The 21,499-nt window shown below is 47.3% G+C and overlaps 6 non-coding genes across 6 annotated transcripts; all 6 read left to right on the plus strand.

Moving 5' to 3' along the window:
- The first annotated feature begins 1,617 nt into the window (after nt 1-1,617).
- On the plus strand, nt 1,618-1,689 carry Trnap-ugg. The gene has a single exon. It is a non-coding gene; the product is annotated as a tRNA-Pro (tRNA).
- A 944-nt stretch (nt 1,690-2,633) lies between these two features.
- On the plus strand, nt 2,634-2,705 carry Trnap-agg. The gene has a single exon. It is a non-coding gene; the product is annotated as a tRNA-Pro (tRNA).
- A 5,658-nt stretch (nt 2,706-8,363) lies between these two features.
- On the plus strand, nt 8,364-8,436 carry Trnak-cuu. Its single transcript has one exon. It is a non-coding gene; the product is annotated as a tRNA-Lys (tRNA).
- Nucleotides 8,437-12,275: 3,839 nt separating this feature from the next.
- Trnak-cuu lies at nt 12,276-12,348 on the plus strand. The gene has a single exon. It is a non-coding gene; the product is annotated as a tRNA-Lys (tRNA).
- A 1,795-nt stretch (nt 12,349-14,143) lies between these two features.
- Trnap-agg lies at nt 14,144-14,215 on the plus strand. Its single transcript has one exon. It is a non-coding gene; the product is annotated as a tRNA-Pro (tRNA).
- Nucleotides 14,216-18,143: 3,928 nt separating this feature from the next.
- Trnar-ccu lies at nt 18,144-18,216 on the plus strand. The gene has a single exon. It is a non-coding gene; the product is annotated as a tRNA-Arg (tRNA).
- Nucleotides 18,217-21,499: the final 3,283 nt, after the last annotated feature.

Genomic DNA, 21,499 nt, shown 5'->3' on the forward strand with positions numbered 1-21,499 from the left:
CTAGCCAGCTCAGTGGGTGGTGCCTGGGACCTGACCCACTTGGGTGGCGATGTGAATTCTTGTCTCACTCTGAATTCCAACACCACTAGGTTGGTTTACTTCTTCAGACTAAGAAGATGTCTGCCAGGACTCAGAGCTATTGCGTGTCCCCTAAGAGGAAAGAAACATCGAGGATCTAACTTTCTCCAGCATTTGCTCCTCTTGCACTCTAAGCAAAATTATAGATTGGGCCAATGAACCCCCACACACCCTTGTTTCTCTGCTCGCTTTTGGTCATCCTTGGGCCTGGCTCCACCCTAGCTAGCACAACAATGGCCTGGACCCAGTTCCCCACGGGGTCTTATTCTGAGAGATGGTGATTCAGGTCTGACCAAATAGAACCGGGTGGAGGAATCGCACAGTTCAATAGTGCAGCCCAAGAAGCAGGACCCCAGAAGCCCAGGCTCCGGACTTCTGGATCGCCCAGCCTTTCCGCCAGCAGGAACAGCCTTGGGGGAATTTCACAAACCCTCTGCCTGTGTGGTCAGTTTGGTACTCCTAGAACCTTAGCTTAGAGTTCTGAGGCCAGCAGTGGTGGCTCAGCCGTGGGAGGACAGCGCTGGCGGTGAAAGCAGACCCAGTTAAGGCTATGGTAACTTTGTTACCGCAGCCCTTGAAAATAGATACAGGGTTGCTCTGAGACAGGGCCGTAGTACAACCCAGACTGACTTCACAGCCTAGAGTTCCGGTGTGCAGGTTTGGGTTTTGAAACTCTTCCCAGGCCGGAAGAACTTCTTGTTTAATCTCTACTTCGACGCTTCCACTTTCTCCCCTAATCCATTTAGGAGCAGTCTAGGAAAATACGCCTGTAGCAGAGTGACTTTGGGACTAGCCTAGGCCATTCTGACAAGAACCTGTCTCACAGATGGAAGAGATAGAGCTGAGATCACAGATATCAATTTCTAGGATTCCATTTCTTCTTCTTGCCATATGACAAGAAAATACCTATATATCCTCGAGGGTCTCGTGTGGCGCAGGCTGGCCTCAGACTCACTGGGTAGCCAAAGATAATCTTGAACTCCTGACCCTCCTTACTTCACATCTCACATACTGGGATTTTAGGCGTTTGTCACCACTTCTGACTAAATAGCTATCTACATATAGATAGATAGATGGATGGATGGATGGATGGATGGATAGATAGATAGATATATTTAAGGACTTTAAATCTACTTAGCCAATTTATAAGTCTTTGGTTTATCAGTTTTGCGTTTTGTTTTGGTTGCTATTTATCGTTTTGGAAAACGGATGATGTCTGCACTTTGCGTTGTGTTTTCTCCTATCCGTATCCTGCCTAGGACGTCTTCTAATTTAATGGCCCGTAAACCCATCTCTCTTCCACGCTACTTAGGGTTTAGAGAATGGAAAATTTGCAAGCTTATCACTTCCTTGGTTTAGCTCGCTGAATTAGCGCTCACTCTGGAAATTTCACAGTGGCAGTGGACCGGTGAGTCCTTACGGTTCTTATGCAGGCTCGTGCTGGACAACTAAGAAAGTGAGAAGGAAAAAAATGAATACATAAACGACAGAAGCGTCACCTCATTTGGAGAAGGGAGGGGGAAAGAGCAAAAGTGTGTTGGCTCGTTGGTCTAGGGGTATGATTCTCGCTTTGGGTGCGAGAGGTCCCGGGTTCAAATCTCGGACGAGCCCGTTGCATTTTTATACAAGTTCCCAGTTATCCCTTCTGCACCAGCAGAAAGCGGAGGAGCAGACTCGGGGAGCCGATTTGTGAAGCCCCTGAAAATAGAAGAGAAACACGGACTTCAGAGACCAGCCTAGCCTGATTTGCAGGATTCACGAAGGTCAAATGAGAAAGGACAGCAGCAGGAAGGACACTCCTCTCTCCACTCTGGGCTTGACCCCGGGTTTCTTCAGCAGTCGAAGGGGAGGGGAGGGACATTGGCACTTTTCTCTTGTACCTGAGATCGTACGTGCACCTCGTGGAGTTTTCACTCCTAAATCGAAGTCTCTTCCTTTCTTTTTACTTTTCTTTTCTTTTTCTTTTTTCTTATGTTCTTTCTTTCCCTTTTTCTTTTCTTTCTTTTTTCTCTCTCTTCTTTCCTTCCTTCCTTCTTTTCTTTTCTTTTTTTTCTTGAGATAGAGTTCTTCTATGAAACCCTGCCTGTCCTGAAGCACATGGGGACAAGGATGGCCTCGAAACTTAAAGGCAGTAGCCACTACACCTGGCTGGGCACTTTTGATTTTGGCCCCGATGGGCAGGTCGGATGCAAAAGGGAAAAAGTGGCGAGGGGCGAGGTACCTCCGACGCTCAGCTGACATTTACTGCGCTCTGGAGCTGCTGCGTGGCCAAGGAGACGTGGTCAAGGACATTCCACGCAGCTGCCTCCTGATTCTTTGGGGTTTCATCTAATCGGCGGGAGAGGACAAGGCGACACCGACTGTGGAACCCGGGACTGTTCCCCATTTTGTAGGTCGTGAGGAGATTGGAAAATTGGAATATCTCGGCAGACACAATCCCGGAATTTGCCCTTCCAAAAATATCTAAAACCTAACTATCCTATCTACCGAGCTCTGCCAGTCCCACCCCTGTTTTAACGACTGCCATAAAGTTGAACCAGAGAAATAGTTGACCTGGCTCGTTGGTCTAGGGGTATGATTCTCGCTTAGGGTGCGAGAGGTCCCGGGTTCAAATCCCGGACGAGCCCGTAGTTGTTTTGCAAAAACTAATTTTGTTTTTCAAAACAGTCATTTAAGCGTTCATTCCCTACTTCTTCCCTAGACGCTAAAGAGATCCAGACTTCACTCTGACACATCAGATCTAAATAACGAAGGCTGAATTTTGCAGGAGTCTTCAAACTCTTCGCAGCTGCCCACACTAATTTGTTGGAGGGGCGCTCGCTGAAAATGCCTTGAGTCCAGTCTTTAGTCAGAAAGATCCTTAAAACCTGTGCCTGCAAATCTAATCTCTGTCCTCGGTTTAGGTGAGAGCATACTGGGTAGGCAGATGCTGGATGAGAAATTTAAACTTCATATGCAAAACGGGTTTATATATATAGGCTTATAGGGGTTTCCCGGCAGATAGATCAGTCAGTAGAGCATAAGACCTCTCTCTCTCTCTCTCTCTCTCTCTGTTTTTTTGAGAAACCAAGTAATCCTGGCTGCTCTGGAGCTTGCTATTGTAGACCAGGGTGCCTCTGCCTGCGAATTTGCGACTGTTAATCTTATGGCTATGTGTTTTAGCCGCACCTTGGGCAATGTGATGTTTTAGCTTGGGCAATGGAGTCCTGAGGTACTTGACTAGTCGCTACTCACTGTAGTGATATTTCATTTGTAATTTAATAAATAAAGTTTGCCTGAAGATCAGAACACAAAACAGTTGCACTAGTCCACCGTGACAGTGGCACACATCTTTAATTCCAACATCTACACTAGTTAGCCATAGAGGTGGGGCGGCGGTAGTGCACGCCTTTAATCCCAGCAGCTAAATCCCAGGTGGGACAAGACAGGAACTGGCTTTCTTTCAGTCTGAAAATGTCATAGAGGTAAGAGCTCTCTAGGGGCTGCCTGCTTTGCTGCTCTGATCTTCAGGTGCACCCCAGTATCTGTCTCTGGGTTTTTATTGTTCGCTCTACAGCTCTCCTGCCTCACAGAAACTCCGGCTCTCAGTCTAGTAATCGCTGCGTGACATCCTATGGCGGCTATTTAATGGGAACTGGAGGAGCTGACTCCTGGACTGGAGTTAAGATTCTTAAGATTCAAACCTGGATGAACTGACCTTATTTAAAAGCAAACAAACAAGCAAACAACCTATCCCGAGGCCCAAGAGAGGGTTCCATGTCTAAAAGCACCTGCTGCCAAGCCTGGTCACTTGAGTGGTTCCCCAGAATTCACATGACGGAAGGATAGAATCTACTCTCACACGAGTTGTCCTCTGGCCTCCATCCATAATAAATAAATATAATAAAAAGAATTAAAAATTAAACCAATTAATAGGCCTTTAACAGCAGCACAGGGGAAGTAGATGCTGGTACATCTCTACAAATTCGAGGCCAGCCTGGTTTAGATAGTGAGTTCTAGGTCTGCCAGAGCTACATAGTGAGGCCTTATCTCAAAAAAAATTAATTTAACAATCATATCATGTATTTTTTTTTCTTCTCTAGATGATATTCAGAGATCTCAGTTTACCCATGAGATCTCAGCTCTGGACCCTAAGGCCATTTTTGCCCCAGTAGGGGTTGAGTCTAAGGGACTTTACTGCTGAGTCACGTCCCCAGCTAGAGGGAGATAATGCTTCAAAAGGCTTTCTTTCTGCAGTTCTCCGCTGTGGCTCACCACCCTTGAGTTGTAACCCTGCACTTTCCAAACTGCTTCCTTCTGTGGGGTTAGTTAGAGGCACTGAGAGGTGCGTTCCATGTACTTAAGGCCCAAATCTTCTTTATAAGGCCATTAGAAGGTTAACTCTGGGCTCTCCCAACAGCCCCTGGCTTGGGAAACCGAATTCCTAGGGAGGAAGCTGGGAGGTCCGCAGGAGGCGCAGGCTTTCCGTGTTTGTGGGTGGTAGTAATATTCTTTTTTAAAAAATGCTGCAAGATCCCCGTGGCAGTAGGCAGCAGAAATGCTGTAGGTCCCAAATGGTGGTAGCGGGCCATGTGGTGGCAGGCAGCCGGCTCTGGGAGCAGCCAGTCCCAGGCAGAAATGGCTGCCGGTCCCAGAGCGGTGGCCTGAGCGGTGGTGGCGGGCCATGTGGCAGCAGGCAGTGGGCCCCAGGCAGAGACGGCTGCTGGTCCCTGAGCAATGGCTGGTCCCAGGCAGGGAGACACATGGTGGGCAGGCAGATGACAGAGACATGGATAGACACGACATGCAGGGTGAGGTTGAATGTTTATTCAGGGGGTTATGGAGGAGGAAGGGTGAAGGGAGGGGAGGGAGAGAGAGAGGGAGAGAGAGAGAGAGAGAGAGAGAGAAGAAGAAGAAGAAGAAGAAGAAGAAGAGAAAGAGACAGAGACAGAGAAGGGGGGAAGCAGAGAAGTGGGGAGAGAGGCAGAAGCGAAGCTGCCCCTCTGAGAGGAAGATGGAAAAGAGAATGAGCTCAGGCTGGAAGCTGAAGATCAGCCTGCCTCAGCGGATGGGGAGGGGAGTGGGTGTGGCTTGTCTCTTAAAGGGACCAAAACCATAACAGGTAGCAGATGACCCCCTCTTGCTGATTCCCTACCCCAAACCTCTCCACCCACTGTATCACTTCTTTTTCTGTTGCTTTTCTTTTTGTTTGGGGTTTTTTTTGAGACAGGGCTTCTCTGCATATTCCTTTGCTCTATATAACCCTGGCCAACCTAGACCAGGTTGGCCTCTGCCTCCCAAGTGCTGGGATTAAAGGTTACCCCACCACCACCAGCAGGGGAAAGCTCCCTGGACCCCCTCTTTCCCGGTAGTAATTTCTGGTCCTGAGGTCATGCTGGGTCTTTTCCACTCTGTTCTGTGGATGTGGCAGGCCTGGTCTTTGTTTGGGATAGAAGGCTTGGAGAATGTGCCATGAACCACGAATCATAGATGATGTAAATTTGTATAATGGAATACCGATTTGGGGTGGGAGGGTAGCAAAACAAAGCTGGATGGATCTAGTTAGAACAGCACACTACTTATTATGCCTTTTCATCGTTGGTAGAAGTAAATAATCAGATTTTGGTGGGGAACCCCACTTTTAGGGTATATTTTTGCAGAATTCCCTGTAGAAAGAAATGTATCAAGAAAATAGAGGTGGGGCTTCCTAACACAAGCACTCTGCCGACACAAATTCTCAATCAAGCCAAATCAAAACAAGCCAAATTAAGAAATATCCAGGTTTAATGGGAGTTCTGTGCCCTCGGGTGGCCCCGAGGGGGAACCAGGAGGCTGGCACCACTGGGAGGAAGGAAAAGAGACCACGTGTTCCTCTTTTGGGAGTTCATTTAAATACTCTGTGGGAGTGGTCCTGAACCCCCCCAACCCCCCTTCCCCCCGGCCCCGTCAGAACCTGGCCTGTTGGGATTTGGAGTCCAGACCAATATAACTCTCAGGCCTGGGGGCTGGGATAGATGCGAGGGGCTGGGGCCTATGCTCCCAACTTAACAGCTTGCACTGGAGAGATGGCTCAGCAGCTAGGAGCATTTACTGCCCTTGCAGAGGACCTAGCTCCAGTTCTCAATGCCCACAGGTGGCTCACAGCTGCAGCAATCCCAGCTCTGCAGGATCAGATCCCCACATCTCGTCTGCATAGGATGAACATAAACTCGGCCTCACACATACACACAAACAAAAAGGGGATAGAGAGATGGTTCAGCAATTAAGAGCCCTGTCTGCTCTTTCCGAGGACCCGCGTTCAATCCCAAGCACCCACACCCCGCATGACAGCTCACAACTATCTTAACTCAAGTTCCGGGGGATCCAATAACCTATCTGTGGGCACTATACACAAGTGAAACACCCTTACACTAAAAATAAGTCATTCAAATCAGAGAGAGAGAGAGAGAGAGAGAGAGAGAGAGAGAGAGAGAGAGAAGAAGTAAAGATGCCCACTGCCAAGCTGGCAAGACCTGGCAAGACCTGGAAGACCCAGAACCCATGTGGCTGAAGGAGAGAACTGACTCCCGCAAGTTGTCCTCTGACTTGCTCATGCGTGTGACCATGATCACATACATGCACACCCCATGAACACATACACAAATAAATGTGAAATATTTTTTTAAAAAGAAACTTGGCAGTTTACCTTTTAAAACAAGTCCTGGGCTGGAGAGATGGCTCAGTGATTAAGAGCATTGCCTGCTCTTCCAAGGGTCCTGAGTTCAATTCCCGGCAACCACATGGTGGCTCACAACCATCTGTAATGAGGTCTGGCGCCCTCTTCAGGCATGCAGGCACACAGACAGAAAGAACATTGTATAAATAAATTTTTTTTTTAAAAAAAAACAAGTCCTATGAGCAACGGCTAAGTTTACTGTGTCTAAAGAAGGACAATGATGAAAGTATCCTTGAAATCGAAAGATCTTTGAGTCTTAGAGATAGGAAAAATAAAAGAGCGAGCACTTCTACAGAGAAAAGCACACAGCGATGGAAGCTTTAGAAGTAGGCGAAGCTGAGGTGGTGGAGGCTTGTCGAGTCTGTGTAATGTCGGACTCGAACCCCTGTGCGTGGGGGTGATGACAAAGAGCCAGCCTTCCTATGCTTGACTTTTCTTCCGCGGTTAAGGATGCTTGCAATGACATGGTGAGGAAACTCAGCCCAACCCTGAGAGTGGAAACAGGACTCAGAGATAGGGAGACGACTCAAGACAGACCCGCTCCTCCATCAGTGCTGTGTTCTGCAGACGGCGCGCGACCTCAGCTTCTGGTACTCTGGGTGCAGCAGTGCTGTGTGATAGGTCTTCTTCCTGGGGCTTGGGTAAAACCAGACTCCGGGGCCTCTGTCTGAAAAGGACCGAGGAGGAGTGAAGCCCAGAGGGTGGGTGTGGACAGGACTCTGGGGGCGCCATTCTGTTGGCTCAGATCAGTACCTCTAGCCTTGTTGGAACCTCGGCTGGGATACCAAGCTAAACCCTACTGCCCCACATCCTGAGCACTAGCTGGAGTCAGCTGACTGTCTCCCCACCCCCACCCCCATGGCTACCTTATGCCAGCTCCCAGACTTTGTGCCACCTGGGCTAAGTCCTGAGAGGCTTAAGGCTCTTGACGACAAAGTCAGGGTTCCAGAGACACCAGACACCTCCTACGTTTAGATTAGGTTCAATTTGGGGGACACGAAGGAAAGCAGAGACGTCTGTCTAGTCAAACATACAGTTTATTAAGCAGCCGCTGGTTGCCTGTTTTCTGACCAGATGCGCAAAGACCTAGAGCAGCTGCGTACCCAGGTTGGGTCTCGCTCCTCCAGCGCCAGCAGAGGCTGCGCGTGTTAGCAGTACGTTTCTCTGGTGTGTGAATAGAACAATTGTGCTCCAAGGCTCCGGCTCTGGGGACTCTTACTTAAGTGGTTAGAGGGTAGGGACTGAGGGCTCCAACGCCCCCAGACGGGGGTTGGGGGAAGGGAATGAGGTGCAGCTGGGAATAGGGGAAGGAGAACCAGCGGGCGTTCAGCCACATTCCTCTCTCTAACATTCAGACAACGGTTTTGTTCCCAGGGAGGGCCGCAGGAAGTAGCCCTGGCTTCAAGGTCCTCCCTTTGCTTTCCTGCGGTTCTTTTTGGCGCTCGGGGCTCGGTTGTGTGTGGAAATTCTTAACTACTTTAGAAGTTTCCCCTAATCTCTGAAGTGGGTTTATTTCTTTAGCCAGTCTCTAATACCGTCAATTCACTGTTAGTAAAACCTTATATCGAAGAGACAGGTATTCTCGTGTGTTGCCCGGCTAGCTCAGTCGGTAGAGCATGAGACTCTTAATCTCAGGGTCGTGGGTTCGAGCCCCACGTTGGGCGATTAGATGTTTTTGTCTTAAAATACGGAGTATATAAACTCTCACACTGGGCTGAAGAGATGACTCAGAGGTTAAGAGCACTGTCTGCTCTTCCAGAGGTCATGAGTTCAATTCCCAGCAACCACATGGTGGCTCCAAACCATCTGAAAAAGAGACCTGGCGCCCTCCTCTGGCGTGTGGGTATGAGGCATAAAGTTGTATATATAATAAATAAATCTTAAAAGAAAACAAAAAACCTCTCACACTTGTTGGATGGAAGGCTTAGCTCCTTTGCCAATCCCTTCCGGAGGGAAGCTCCCACTCTCATTCATTGCTACTCCCTTACCTCAGGAGTTCCCTATCTTCTTAGTAGTTGGGTGACTTTTGGCCCTCTCAGATATCAGGGTCTGGTGTAATCAACAAAGCGCTGCACAGGAAGCCGAGTCCTACATTAGGCAGAGAGGTGAAGGTAAAGGCAGGTCTTGGTCCTGACTGTGAGCAAGGGAAATGGGATTTTAATTTACCAGCTACAGGAGTTCTGAGAGCTGATTCTTTTTTTAAATTATTATTTATTTTGATTTTTCTTTTTTAATGGATTTTTATTGAGCTTTACATTTTTCTCTGCTCCTCTCCCTTCCTCTCCCCTCCCCTTCAATCCTCCCCCAAGATCCCTGTTCTCCCAATTTACTCAAGAGATCTTGTCTTTTTTTATTTCCCATGTAGATTAGATCTATGTAAGTCTCTCTTAGTGTCCGCATTGTTGTCTAGGTTCTCTGGGATTGTGATTTGTAGGATGGTTTTCTTTGCTTTATGTTTAAAAACCACCTATGAGTGAGTACATGTGATAATTGTCTTTCTGTGTCTGGGTTACCTCACTCAAAATGATGTTTTCTAGCTCCATCCATTTTCCTGCAAAATTCAAGATGTCGTTATTTTTTCTTCTGCTGTGTAGTACTCCATTGTGTAAATGTACCACATTTTCCTTATCCATTCTTCGATCGAGGGGCATTTAAGTTGTTTCCAGGTTCTGGCTATGACAAACAAAGCTGCTAGGAACATAGTTGAGCACATGTCCTTGTGTAACCACTGAGTATCCTTTGGATATATACCCAAAAGTGGTATTACTGGGTCTTGAGGAAGGTTGTTTCCTAATTTTCTGAGAAATCGCCACACTGACATTCAAAGGGGCTGTACCAGCTTGCATTCCCACCAGCAATGCAAGAGTGTTCCCTTTTCCCCACAACCTCTCCAGCATAAGTTGTCATCAGTGTTTTTGATCTTGGCCATTTTTACAGGTGTAAGATGGAATCTCAGAGTTGTTTTGATTTGCATTTCTCTGATGACTTAGGATGTTGAACATTTCCTTAAGTGTCTTTAGTCATTTTAGATTCCTCTGTTGAGAGTTCTCTGTTTAGGTCTGTACTCCATTTTTTTATTGGATTATGTGATTTTTTTTTTTTGGTGTTCAATTTCTTGAGTTCTTTGTATATTTTGGAGATCAGACCTCTGTCTGATGTGGGGTTAGTGAAGATCTTTTCCCGTTCTGTAGGCTCTTGTTTTGTCTTGTTGACCATGTCCTTTGCTTTACAGAAGCTTTTCAGTTTCAGGAGGTCCCATTTATTGTTTCTCTCAGTGTCTGTGCTGCTGGGGTTATATTTAGGAAGTGGTTCCCAGTGCCAATGCATTCAAGTGTACTTCCCACTTTCTCTTCTATAAGGCTCAGTGTAGCTGGCTTTATGTTGAGGTCTTTGATCCATTTAGACTTGAGTTTTGTGCATGGTGATAGATATGGGTCTATTTTCATTCTTCTACATGTTGATATCCAGTTATGCCAGCACCACTTGTTAAATATGGTTTTTTCCCCATTTGATACTTTTTGCTTCTTTATCAAAGATCAGGTGTTCAAAGATGTGTGGATTGATATCCGGGTTTTCTATTCGGTTCCATTGGTCCTCCTGTCTGTTCTTATGCCAATACCAGGCTGTTTTCAGTACTGTAGCTTTGTAGTAGAGTTTGAAGTCAGGGATTGTGATGCCTCCAGAAGTTTCTTTTATTGTACAGGATTGTTTTGGCTATCCTGGGTTTTTTGCTTTTCCATACGAAGTTGAGTACTGTTCTTTCGAGGTCTATGAAGAATTTTGCTGGGATTTTGATGGGCATTGCATTGAATCTGTAGATTGATTGCTTTTGGTAAGAGAGAGCTGATTCTTATGGCTGCTAGATGAGATAGGTTGATTAGATAGATAGATAGACAGACAGACAGACAGATAGAGAATTGAAATCTTGCTTGAATGAGCACAAGCAAGCAAGCAAGCAAACAAGCAGTATCTTTGTCTCCCCCAGTAGTTCAGAACCCTCAGTTTTGGGTTTTCCCCACTCCATCCTACAGACATGTTATCGGTAGGCCTGATCTTTGTTTTTGTTTGGGATAGAGGGATTGAGAACTTGTCACAAGCCAAATATCCCGAGTGAAATACATTAGTGGATCTGAGGACCAATTTGGGGGGTGGGGATGGATGCAGGGTTTGTTAGAGTGACTCACGGCTTATGAATGGCTCTAGAAGGCCTGAGCGTGGCGAGCGTGGCGCCGATGGATTTTGCCTTTTACCCTCTCTCTCCTTTGCTGGAACTGTTAGAATTATATTCCTAAATCCAGCCCCCAAGATCCAATTGTCCACTGACTCATTCCTGAGACAAAACACCAAGGTCCATCAATCAAAATTCATTATTTGCTAACATATCCAATCAGGATTTACCAACTCACCCTAGCACAGATTCCCCCTTTTCTCCTTAAAACCCACCCCGACCAAAAACAAAAAGAAACAAAAAACCTTGCTTGTCGCTACTGATTACTGGTTGACTTTGCAGCCTGCCCCGTCTCGGTTCCTCCTGCTTGTCGCTCCGGGATAATAAATCTCCTTTGTGCTAAGAATTTGGTGTCTGAGTGTGTCCTGCACCGATTCCGGGGGATGGGGGTGGGGGGTGGGGTCGATCTCCCTATTACTTACTATGCCCTTCTGTCCTTGACAAAAGCGCACGGCTTCTACGATATTTCGCAGACTTCTCTATACAAAGAAATGTACCAAGAAAATGGCAATTCACCTTGGCTTAAAAAAAATACAATGAAGCTTAAATTTTAAATGATGTGGAAGATAGCGCAATCGTTGAGTATTTGCCTAGCGGTGTCTGAGTTGTTTAGCTGAGTGTGGGGTCAGCGTGCGCGCGCCCGCAGTTAAGGACGTAGTTCTACCCAGGTAGCCCGTTTCCAGGGTCATTGGAGTTAGGCACATGGGTATGATTCAGGCACTGAGAACACTTGGACTGTGTCGGATCAGTATTTCTGACCTTTTTGGAACCTCAGCTGGCACGCCAAAGTAGACTCTGATGATTCATAGAGCCCAAGTTGGAGCCCAACCCACGGACCTGAGGCAGCCAGATCTAGGTCACTGTTCCGCTGCATTCCTCCAGGGCCGGTTGTGTGGGGTTTAGCCCTTCTGCCTGCGTAGATATTTGTGTGGGGTCTGGTTCTGGTTCTGGGACCTTATTTTTTCAGGTTAAAAGGCAGGAATTGGAGGGAGGCCGGTCGAGCACAGATGGAAGGGAAGTCTCCTCTGGCCTGGGTGAAATGATGGACGCTTAGCTCTCTACCGCGCCCTCCGTAGTTTCACCCCAAGAAGGGCTTCTCCGGCCCTCTGTCCTCCCGGTGCCGCAACCTTGGCGCCCCGGCCTGGGAGGAACCTGGGCATCTGAGGTGAGTTAGTGTAGGAGACTCCGTGTAGGACCAGGACCTTTGTCCTTACTTTTCGCAGTTTCCAGTATGTTCAAGTCAATCTTGATGCTCAAAAACCGGTATTGCCCGACGCCCGGCTAGCTCAGTCGGTAGAGCATGAGACTCTTAATCTCAGGGTCGTGGGTTCGAGCCCCACGTTGGGCGGTCTACTCTTTTTAGTTTGAATTCTTGAGACACCGAGCCTTGAGAGTGGGTGCTGTTTTCCAAGCCCCTCAACGACGTTGTACTGTACTTTATCCGGTCTTTACCTCTCTCCATACCGGATTGCCGACTTTTTACTCAGTTTCGCTGAACCTTGTCAAGCTCTGCGATGCGGGACGGGCTGTGCTCGGCTAGAGGATCAGCACTCCGGACAGTGAGCGGAGGTGAATACAGTGGGATTGCATAGAATTAGGGCACTCAGATTGCGGCAATAAGCGTAAGAAAGAAAATTACAAAGATTTTAGACGCTGAGGTCATCAGACAATCATAACACAACTGTGCTCACTATATTTTAAAAAGGAAAATAATGGGAATATCTTTGAAGCAGAAGAGTTCTTCCATCTTTTAGCTTGAAGAAAAGGAGCACATGCTTCTACATTTGAAAACACACAATTGAAACTTAAAAAGTAGATGAGCCCTTGCCTAGCGTAAGGCCCCGTGTGTCGAACCGGTCCTAGTTAAAGCAGGATGAAGTCCTTGTCCAAGGGTCATTGGATTAGGTCCCTGGGCATGCAATCCAGGTACTGGGGACGTTTAGGCTGGCTGGAGTCAGTGTGTCTAGCCACACTGGAGCCTCACCTGTGACTCCACTGTGGGCTCTGCTCACACTCTTCCAGTCGCAGTTGGAATATAGTTTACCGACTCGTGTCTCCTTAGGGCTACCCTGTACCAGCCAGCTCCCAGGCTGTGTGGTCCTTAGACTAAGCCCAAGACCCGAGAAGGTAAGTCTCCTAACTTCAGGGTTCCCGCCCTACCGAAAGCGATCCCTCTCCCATTTAGGTTTAGTTCCGGGGAAACTGGGATGGGAAAAGCAGAGAAGCCCACGTCGGGGCATTCGTAGAAGCGACTCAGCTCGACACAAGTGCGGTCTTAGGTTCCGATGCGCTCCTCCACCGCCAGACCTGTCGGGTTTTGTCCCCCACGTCTGGCTATGTAGATGTTTTCGTGAGGTGTGAGACCAATGCGATTAGGTGCGGGACTGGTTGGGGAAAGCTTGTTTTTGTTGAGGAGGCGCCACCAGAAGACAGAGATGTGAGACCCCCAGGTCGGGGAGAAGAAGGGAGCTGGCAGGTCAGCCCGTAACCCTGCTTTATCCTAGTTTTATCCTGGGGAGAGCGGTGTGTTGGAGAATTGGGCTGCACTTCCCAGCCCTGGGGTTCACCTCAACGGGCAAAGGCGTTCTTGGCCTGAGGGAGGGAGCAGACGGGGTGTCTGAGCCGAGCATCTTTGTGGGGGGAAATTTCAAAAATGGTTTTAGTTTCAGATACAGACTTATGTTCCAGTACCCTCAGGCTACCCTTACTAATTTGTCTATTCAGTAGGCGCCTTCAAGACGCCCGGCTAGCTCAGTCAGTAGAGCATGAGACTCTTAATCTTAAGGTCGTGGGTTCGAGCCCCACGTTGGGCAAGTTGGTATTTTAGTTTGGATTTATCCGCAACAAAGGACCTTACTGCAGATGTTCCGCATCCTTCCCAAATATTCTCTCAACCACAGGACGGAGCGGTCTTGTGGGTCTTCTCCACTTCGAGCCGGCAGGAGACTGGCCATGGATGTGGGATGTGGGTGTCACGGAGTGTCTTCCATTTTTGACGTTCTGGATGGAGTCGGGCACTGGGCAGTTTCTCCTGCTTTTAAATTTACCCTTTCCAGATGGATCTGAAACTTTTTAGGTCTGTGCAAGCCAACCACAGGAATTTGTCACCATCCTTAAAAGAAGCAGATGTCCTTAAGTTTCAAGGCTTGTTGGTCTAGGGGTATGATTCTTGCTTAGGGTGCGAGAGGTCCCGGGTTCAAATCCCGGACGAGCCCTAACCATTTTGGCCTGTATTGAAAATCAACCTTGGCTAAATAGAAGGACTTCCTAAACAAATAGAAGTCTCTCAAGGCGGTTCTTGCTTGTTTGTTTTCTGTTTGAGGCAGGGTCTTCTGTAGCTCAGGTTTGTCCTGAACTCTGCGTTTCTGACCTTCCTGTCTCCACTTCTCATTTGCTGGAAACTATAGGCTTATGAATTAATCTGGTGCTCAGGTTGGAGCTCAGAGCTAGGCAAGCAATTATCTGAGCCATAGCATCAGCTCATAATTCAAAATTTCCATCAACGAGAATGGCTGGGATTATTCAAACTAACCTGATGTATAAAAATAATGAAAAATGCTGGATTAAAAAAAAAATCAATCCAGGTGTGGTGTCAAAAAACAAAACAACAAAACCAAAAAACCAAACAGCCTTGAAAGTGAGTAGGATGGTGCATGCCAGATTCCGGTACTAGGGTGGATGGGGCAGGAGACTGAGTTACAGGACAGCCTGAGCTAAGTAGTGAAACCCTTCTCCCCTCTCCCCCTCAAGTTCCAACCAACCAAAGCAGAGAACTTTCACGTCACTAAAGGAATTTTTAGCCAAATGCAAATGACCCCGGGAACCCTGGGGAGGTGCACGGAGCCTCAAACTAATAGTTCCTTACAAGGCATTTGCCAATCAATCCCTCTGGGACCCTAGGGATGCTGGGAGAACTGGAGCAGGTGGCTGGGACCCCTTGAATTTGTGCTGGACAGGTGAGAACGCATAGGAAAACACCCCGCCCGCTCCACCCCGCTGGTTGCTGTTTGGGAGAGAAAATGGCCTAAGATGTTGAGAACCTTATATATCGCTCCAGGGGTTGTGGAGGAAAAAAGTTACATTTCCTGGTTTATTATCACTGCACTCTTCAAAAACCTTCAAGGAGTGAGTTCAAGAAGAAAGTGACCACACCCTGTCTAGCACGCCTTAGTCTCTGGTTAAATCCCCTGCACGCAACCTGGAGAAGAGAAGGTTGGCCTGTATTGAAAATCAACCTTGGCTAAATAGAAGGACTTCCTAAACAAATAGAAGTCTCTCAAGGCGGTCTTGCTTGTTTGTTTTCTGTTTGAGGCAGGGCTCTGAGCTCCAACCTGAGCACCAGATTAATTCATAAGCCTATAGTTTCCAGCAAATGAGAAGTGGAGACAGGAAGGTCAGAAACGCAGAGTTCAGGACAAACCTGAGCTACAGACCTTTCACATCAGGGTCAGAGATGATCGTGTTACTACGAACAAGTCTAACAAACGTGCAAGAAGAATATGCAAATGCCGTTCAGGCATTCGAAAACATAGCTCAGCAAGGTCCGGGTTGATTTACTACGCTGCCATGGATCTGCCGACTAGTCCCAGAGTTTGTGTAGCGCTTTTGCCAAAGAATTTAGTACGGCTCTGCTGATAAGAAAACACTTAGAAAATACCAATGATAGCCTTTGCTGGAGAGGTTGTGGAGAAAGGGGTACATTCATCCATTGCTGGTGGGAATGCAAACTTGTGCAACCACTTTGGAAAGCAGTGTGGCAGTTTCTCAGGAAATTCGGGACCAAACTACCCCTGGACCCAGCAATACCACTCTTGGGAATATACCCAAAAGAGGCCTTATCATATAACAAAAGTATATGCTCTACTATGTTCATAGCAGCATTGTTTGTAATAGCCAGAACCTGGAAACAACCTAGATGCCCTTCAATGGAAGAATGGATGAAGAAAGTATGGAATATATACATTTTAGAGTACTACTCAGCAGTAAAAAACAAAGACTTCTTGAATTTTGCATGCAAATGGATGGAAATAGAAAACACTATCCTGAGTGAGGTAAGCCAGACCTAAAAAGAGGAACATGGGATGTACTCACTCATATTTGGTTTCTAGCCATAAACAAAGGACATTGAGCCTATAATTAGTGATCCTAGAGAAGCTAAATAAGGAGAACCCAAAGAAAAACATATAGGCATCCTCCTGAATATTAACCTTCATCAGGCGATGAAAGGAGACAGAGACAGAGACCCACATTGGAGCACCGGACAGAAATCTCAAGGTCCAAATCAGGAGCAGATGGAGAGAGAGCACGAGCAAGGAACTCAGGACCGCGAGGGGTGCACCCACACACTGAGACAATGGGGATGTTCTATCGGGAACTCACCAAGGCCAGCTGGCCTGGGTCTGAAAAAGCCTGGGATAAAACCGGACTCGCTGAACATAGCGGACAATGAGGACTACTGAGAACTCAAGAACAATGGCAATGGGTTTTTGATCCTACTGCACGTACTGGCTTTGTGGGAGCCTAGACAGTTTGGATGCTCACCTTATTAGACCTGGATGGAGGTGGGTGGTCCTTGGACTTCCCACAGGGCACGGAACCCTGATTGCTCTTTGGGCTGACAAGGGAGGGGGACTTGATTGGAGGAGGGGGGGGGAAATGGGAGGCGGCGGCGGGGAAGAGACAGAAATCTTTAATAAATAAATAAATTAAAAAAAAGTATGCCAAAAAAAAAAAAAACCACTTAGAAGCTCTGTACCGAGGCACGTACCACGCCTGTAATCCCAGAGTTTGGGAAGTGGAGGAAGGAGGTTCGGAAGTTCAAGGTCATCCTCAGCTGTACGTCGAGTCTGAGGCAGCCTGGACTACAAAACACTATTAGTCAGGGTTGTGGTACAATCTACAAGACATCTGGCCTGCGAATACACTTCAGTTTGAAGTTTGTCAGTAGCCTTTAAGGGCAAATCTTATACCAGATCACCGGACTCTAGTTATCAGAAGTCTGTTCTCGGGTCCCAGCTCGACCTGAAGGGTCCGAGGTCTGTGCCCTCCTCGGGCCCTCTGGTCTCCTAGCATCTTTAAGGTCTCCGAGGCGCAGACTCGCGCTGGAACTAGCTAGGACCTCAGTTTTATGGGTCTTAGTTGGATCTTCCTTTTTCTCTTGCATTTCCGTAAAAATGCAAAGGATTTTTTTTTTTTTTAAGCTAGCGAAGTTCACCTCACGCTTCGGACGGGAAACCTATTACATGAACCGCAGGCAGCGCCCGCCTCTGCAGTCCGGGATGAGCCTCGGTCTCCCAGTACCGCGGTTCGAAACCGCAAGGCAGATTCCAGAGCAGAGGACGCTGACAGGGCGAGGAGGAGGAAGGTGTCCCTCTAAGGTTCCGGGAGCTGGACGGCAGCGTGGAGATGGATCGGAACAGCTTCCGATTCTGCCGAATTTTTACCACTAGGCAAATTGCCAGTTACCGTGAACGAAGAGAGAGTTTCCTGACAACTCCGCCAAGGAAGTAGCTTCAGGCCGCTCTGTTTTGTCTGGCACCCCGATACCCCCGGTGCACCAGTGTCTGCACAGCCTTAGGCTCAGGGCCGAATCTCCTGGACCCTGGACGGTGCCCAAGCTTCGAAGGTCGCGTCCAGTCCCGGGGCTGCAGTGGCTGCAGGCGTGAGGACGCGAAGGCTCTGACTTCAGCGATCGAGCCTTGTAGGGTCAGGTGGGTGGGTTCCTCTGTTTCGGTCTGGGTCCTGGCGTCTCTCTCTGCAGTGCGGTTCAGTGAGAGGCCAGGGAAGAACACACGGAGGGATTTTCGAGGGTTCAGGACTTCACCGACAGAGCCAGCTAGGGACCTCTATTTTTCCTAGTGCTTCCCAAGTCTTTACCCTAAAGTTAATGCGGTGTGTCCGGAGCCAGGCAGCCCCGGGGAGGAAGTGCAGGCGCGAGGCCCAGCGAGCCGTGGACTGAGGTTGCAAGATCCGGAACGTGCCCAGCCAGAGGAGCTCGTGGCATGCGAGGGCGCTGGGGCTGGAACGCTAAAGTGACTTGGGCAAGATATCCTGGGTAAATAAATGCTAGTAACCGAACGATGGTTTAACCACCGGCGCGGAAGTGTTCCTTTAAAAAATTTTCAAGGGAGGCTCTCATCATCCGCCCCAGTGGCCTAATGGATAAGGCACTGGCCTCCTAAGCCAGGGATTGTGGGTTCGAGTCCCACCTGGGGTAATGTGTATCCTACTACCTGCCTTGACAGGTAACATTTTAAGCTGCTATATCATCCACAGCAGAGCATAATGAAAAGAAAATCGAATAATCAAAAGATAAAAAAAATGCCATTTACTCAAGAAATGTGCCCTTGTGATTAAACGTGCAGGGTTTTGGAAAGCAGTCTGGGTGTTGTCTTTCCACACCACAGGACATGTGCTTCTGAGTTCCAGCTGCTTTTGGGAGATGTCTACCCTGCCTGGAGACTTTCAGGAATCTCTTTACAAGATGTTTTAGTGTAGCTGTTGGATAAAAGAGGGAAAAGGATCATTCATAGGGGAAGAATTAAATACGTTTGTTTCTTTCTGTTCCTTTCTTTTTTTGGAGTGTTCCCCTCTGTTGTCCAGGCTGACTTTGAACTCTCCTTCAGTTTCAGCTCCATGAGTGGCTCCCTTACAGGGGTGACCCCATCATATGCAACTTCAATTTGTTTTATTAACACGATTCAACCGCAGAAAGACAATTTAATCTCTTCTGGTCTACTTGGATGATAAAACATGAGAGGGATTTTTAATCAAACAAGCTCGTCATGCCTAGTTCCTAGCAGGGCTGAGGACTTTTACTTCCTTGGACTAGAGGAGGGAGGTCAAAAGGAGAAAGGACGTGAGGGTTTTCTTCTGACAGGCGGCCCTTGAAGAATTGGCAGGGCTGAGGGGGATGACTAAGGACTGTACTAGAGTCGTGGATGATCTTCTGTTTGAATCTCTGCTTCGGAATGGCTATTTCTGTGACATTTTATAGTTCCTTCGAGGTGGGAAAAAGATGGGAGGGGGTCTTGGTATTAGTCTATCGTTTGGGGTTCAGCAAATTCTGTCCCTATTGGTCTGTGACTTAGTGAGTACACCAATAACATAAAGCCCAAGATCCTTTGAACACAAGGCCAGCTGTTGTTGAAGGCACCTTCCTGGAGTAGTGCTCAGACAGCACTGAGAGCAGAAGAGAGAAGATGTCGCTGGTGGGCAGTAGTCAGGGCAAACTGCAAGGCTTTGATGACAAATCCAGCTATATTCTAAAACCGCAAGGTGGAGTGGGCAAGCAAGATTCTAAGGAGAGTAGGTGGCAGTCTGCAGGTTTTTAAGGGATGACTAATAGTTCCAGCTATTTTCCCAGGTCATTCTGTGTCAGGCAGCAAGTGAAGTCATGCTTGGCAAATAGAGAATACAAGCTGCTTTAACAAATTACTAAAGAAATCATAAATCAGTATCTAGTAATTGTTTTTTTTTTTTAATACCTAATTTTACTTCACTGTCTTCTGGGAAATGGTCTGGCTGCTCAGAGCACGCTGGAATTTGACTGCATTCTAGAGTAAGCAGGCATGTGTGGTTTTCTCTGTTCCCCTTGTGCTCCACCTTTTTCTGTTTCCCTTCACGTGCCCCTCCTCACCCCCTCCTCTTTCCTTCCCTTGGACTGATGTATGTATCAGTGCAGGGTGGGGAGAATTACCTGTAGAAGAACAGATGCGGGTGTTTGTGTTCAGGTTAAGTGATCTGCTGGGTTTAAACCACAAGACTCAACCCGGAGGAGGAAGGGAAAGTGAAAAGCAGCAGTAGATTCTAAGCTGGAGCCCATCTTTATTTTCTTATTCTAACCTGTTCTAGACAGCATCTTACCACGTAGCTCAAGATGGCCTTGGTATCTCTCCCTCTTTCTCCTTTACCCTTTCTCTCTCTCTTTCCCTCCTCTGCCCAGGCAGGCATCAAACCTAATACATAGCCAAGGATGGCCTCAAACTCTTGATTCTACTTTGTCAGCCTCTTAAGAGCTGGCATAACAAGCCTGCACCATCATTCCCAGTTTGCCTTGTTCTCTCTCTTTCTCTGCTTTTTTTAAATTTTTAATTAATTAATTAATTAATTTATTTATTTTTGATTTTTCGAGACAAGGTTTCTCTGTAGCTTTTGGTGCCTGTCCTGGAACTAGCTCTTGTAGACCAGGCTGGCCTCGAACTCACAAAGATCCGCCTGCCTCTGCCTCCCGAGTGCTGGGATTAAAGCCGTGTGCCACCACTGCCCGGTTTTTATTATTTATTTATTTATTTATTTATTTATTATGTATACAATATTCTGTCTGTATGCCTGAAGGCCAGAAGAGGCGCCAGACCTCTTTACAGATGGTTGTGAGCCACCATGTGGTTGCTGGGAATTGAACTCAGGACCTTTGGAAGAGCAGGCAATGCTCTTAACCACTGAGCCATCTCTCCAGCCCCCTTTTATTTATTTATTAAAGATTTCTGTCTCTTCCCCGCAGCCGCCTCCCATTTCCCTCCCCCTCCCCCAATATAGTCCCCCTCCCTCGTCAGCCCAAAGAGCAATCAGGGTTCCCTGCCCTGTGGGAAGTCCAAGGACCACCCACCTCCATCCAGGTCTAGTAAGGTTAGCATCACCTTTCTCTGCTTTTTTGAGACAGGATTTTGATGGTGGAAGTCACAAAATAATCCCACGCTAGTTCAGAATTATGAATAATAAAGGGTTATTTATTTAGGGGAGACTCACAGATCACTGTCCTAGATAACAGTCCTCTGCATGAATGGGGAAGAAGAACAGAGTCTAGCAACCAGAAGTGAGAGCCAGAAGCAAGAGAGCAAGTGCATTCTTTACAGCTGCATTTATAGTATAAGAGACCATGCCCAAGTGTGCTGGTATCTTAAAGGCGGTTGGCTGAAGACGCTCCCACAGCATCTTCCCTTTTTGTTTAAATAAGAGAGTTCCAAACCTAATACAAAACTATATACATTAGGAACAGTTATCAAGTATAAGATTAGAATTACAACCAGCACAAACAATATTAAATAAGGAACATATGCTAAATGTTTTAGTAAATATTCTATCCTAAGGAGTCTATGTCTCGTATTGGAAATGGGTTAGCTTTATCATAAGAGGATGGTAACTACGACTATCTAATCTTCAACCCCATCGAAGGCCTGAGAAGGGAGATAATATTACTTGAGTAGGCAGGAAGTGCAATTAAGCAGCTTCCAAAATGTGCAGTAGATGACAGAGACAACTGGTTGCCTGAGCAATCACCCAAAGTCTCATTTGCAATGCTGAAGCAGCCAACTTTGGCAAGGCCTAGAATAACTGACAGACCATTTCCAGAGGCAGGAAATTTTTCAAAACTGTCTTACCCTGTCGTGGCAAGATTTGACAGTCTTTTTTCTTGTATCCTGCTTGTCCAGTCTGGACATGGTGCACTTTGTCAGTGGTTGAGGCATGGGCAGTTCCTTGCCCAAAGGCCAGTTATGCAA

Source organism: Microtus oregoni, unplaced genomic scaffold, assembly GCF_018167655.1.
Source record: "Microtus oregoni isolate MIOR12 unplaced genomic scaffold, Mior012 000027F_ref0000203, whole genome shotgun sequence".
NCBI classification, from domain to species: domain Eukaryota; kingdom Metazoa; phylum Chordata; class Mammalia; order Rodentia; family Cricetidae; genus Microtus; species Microtus oregoni.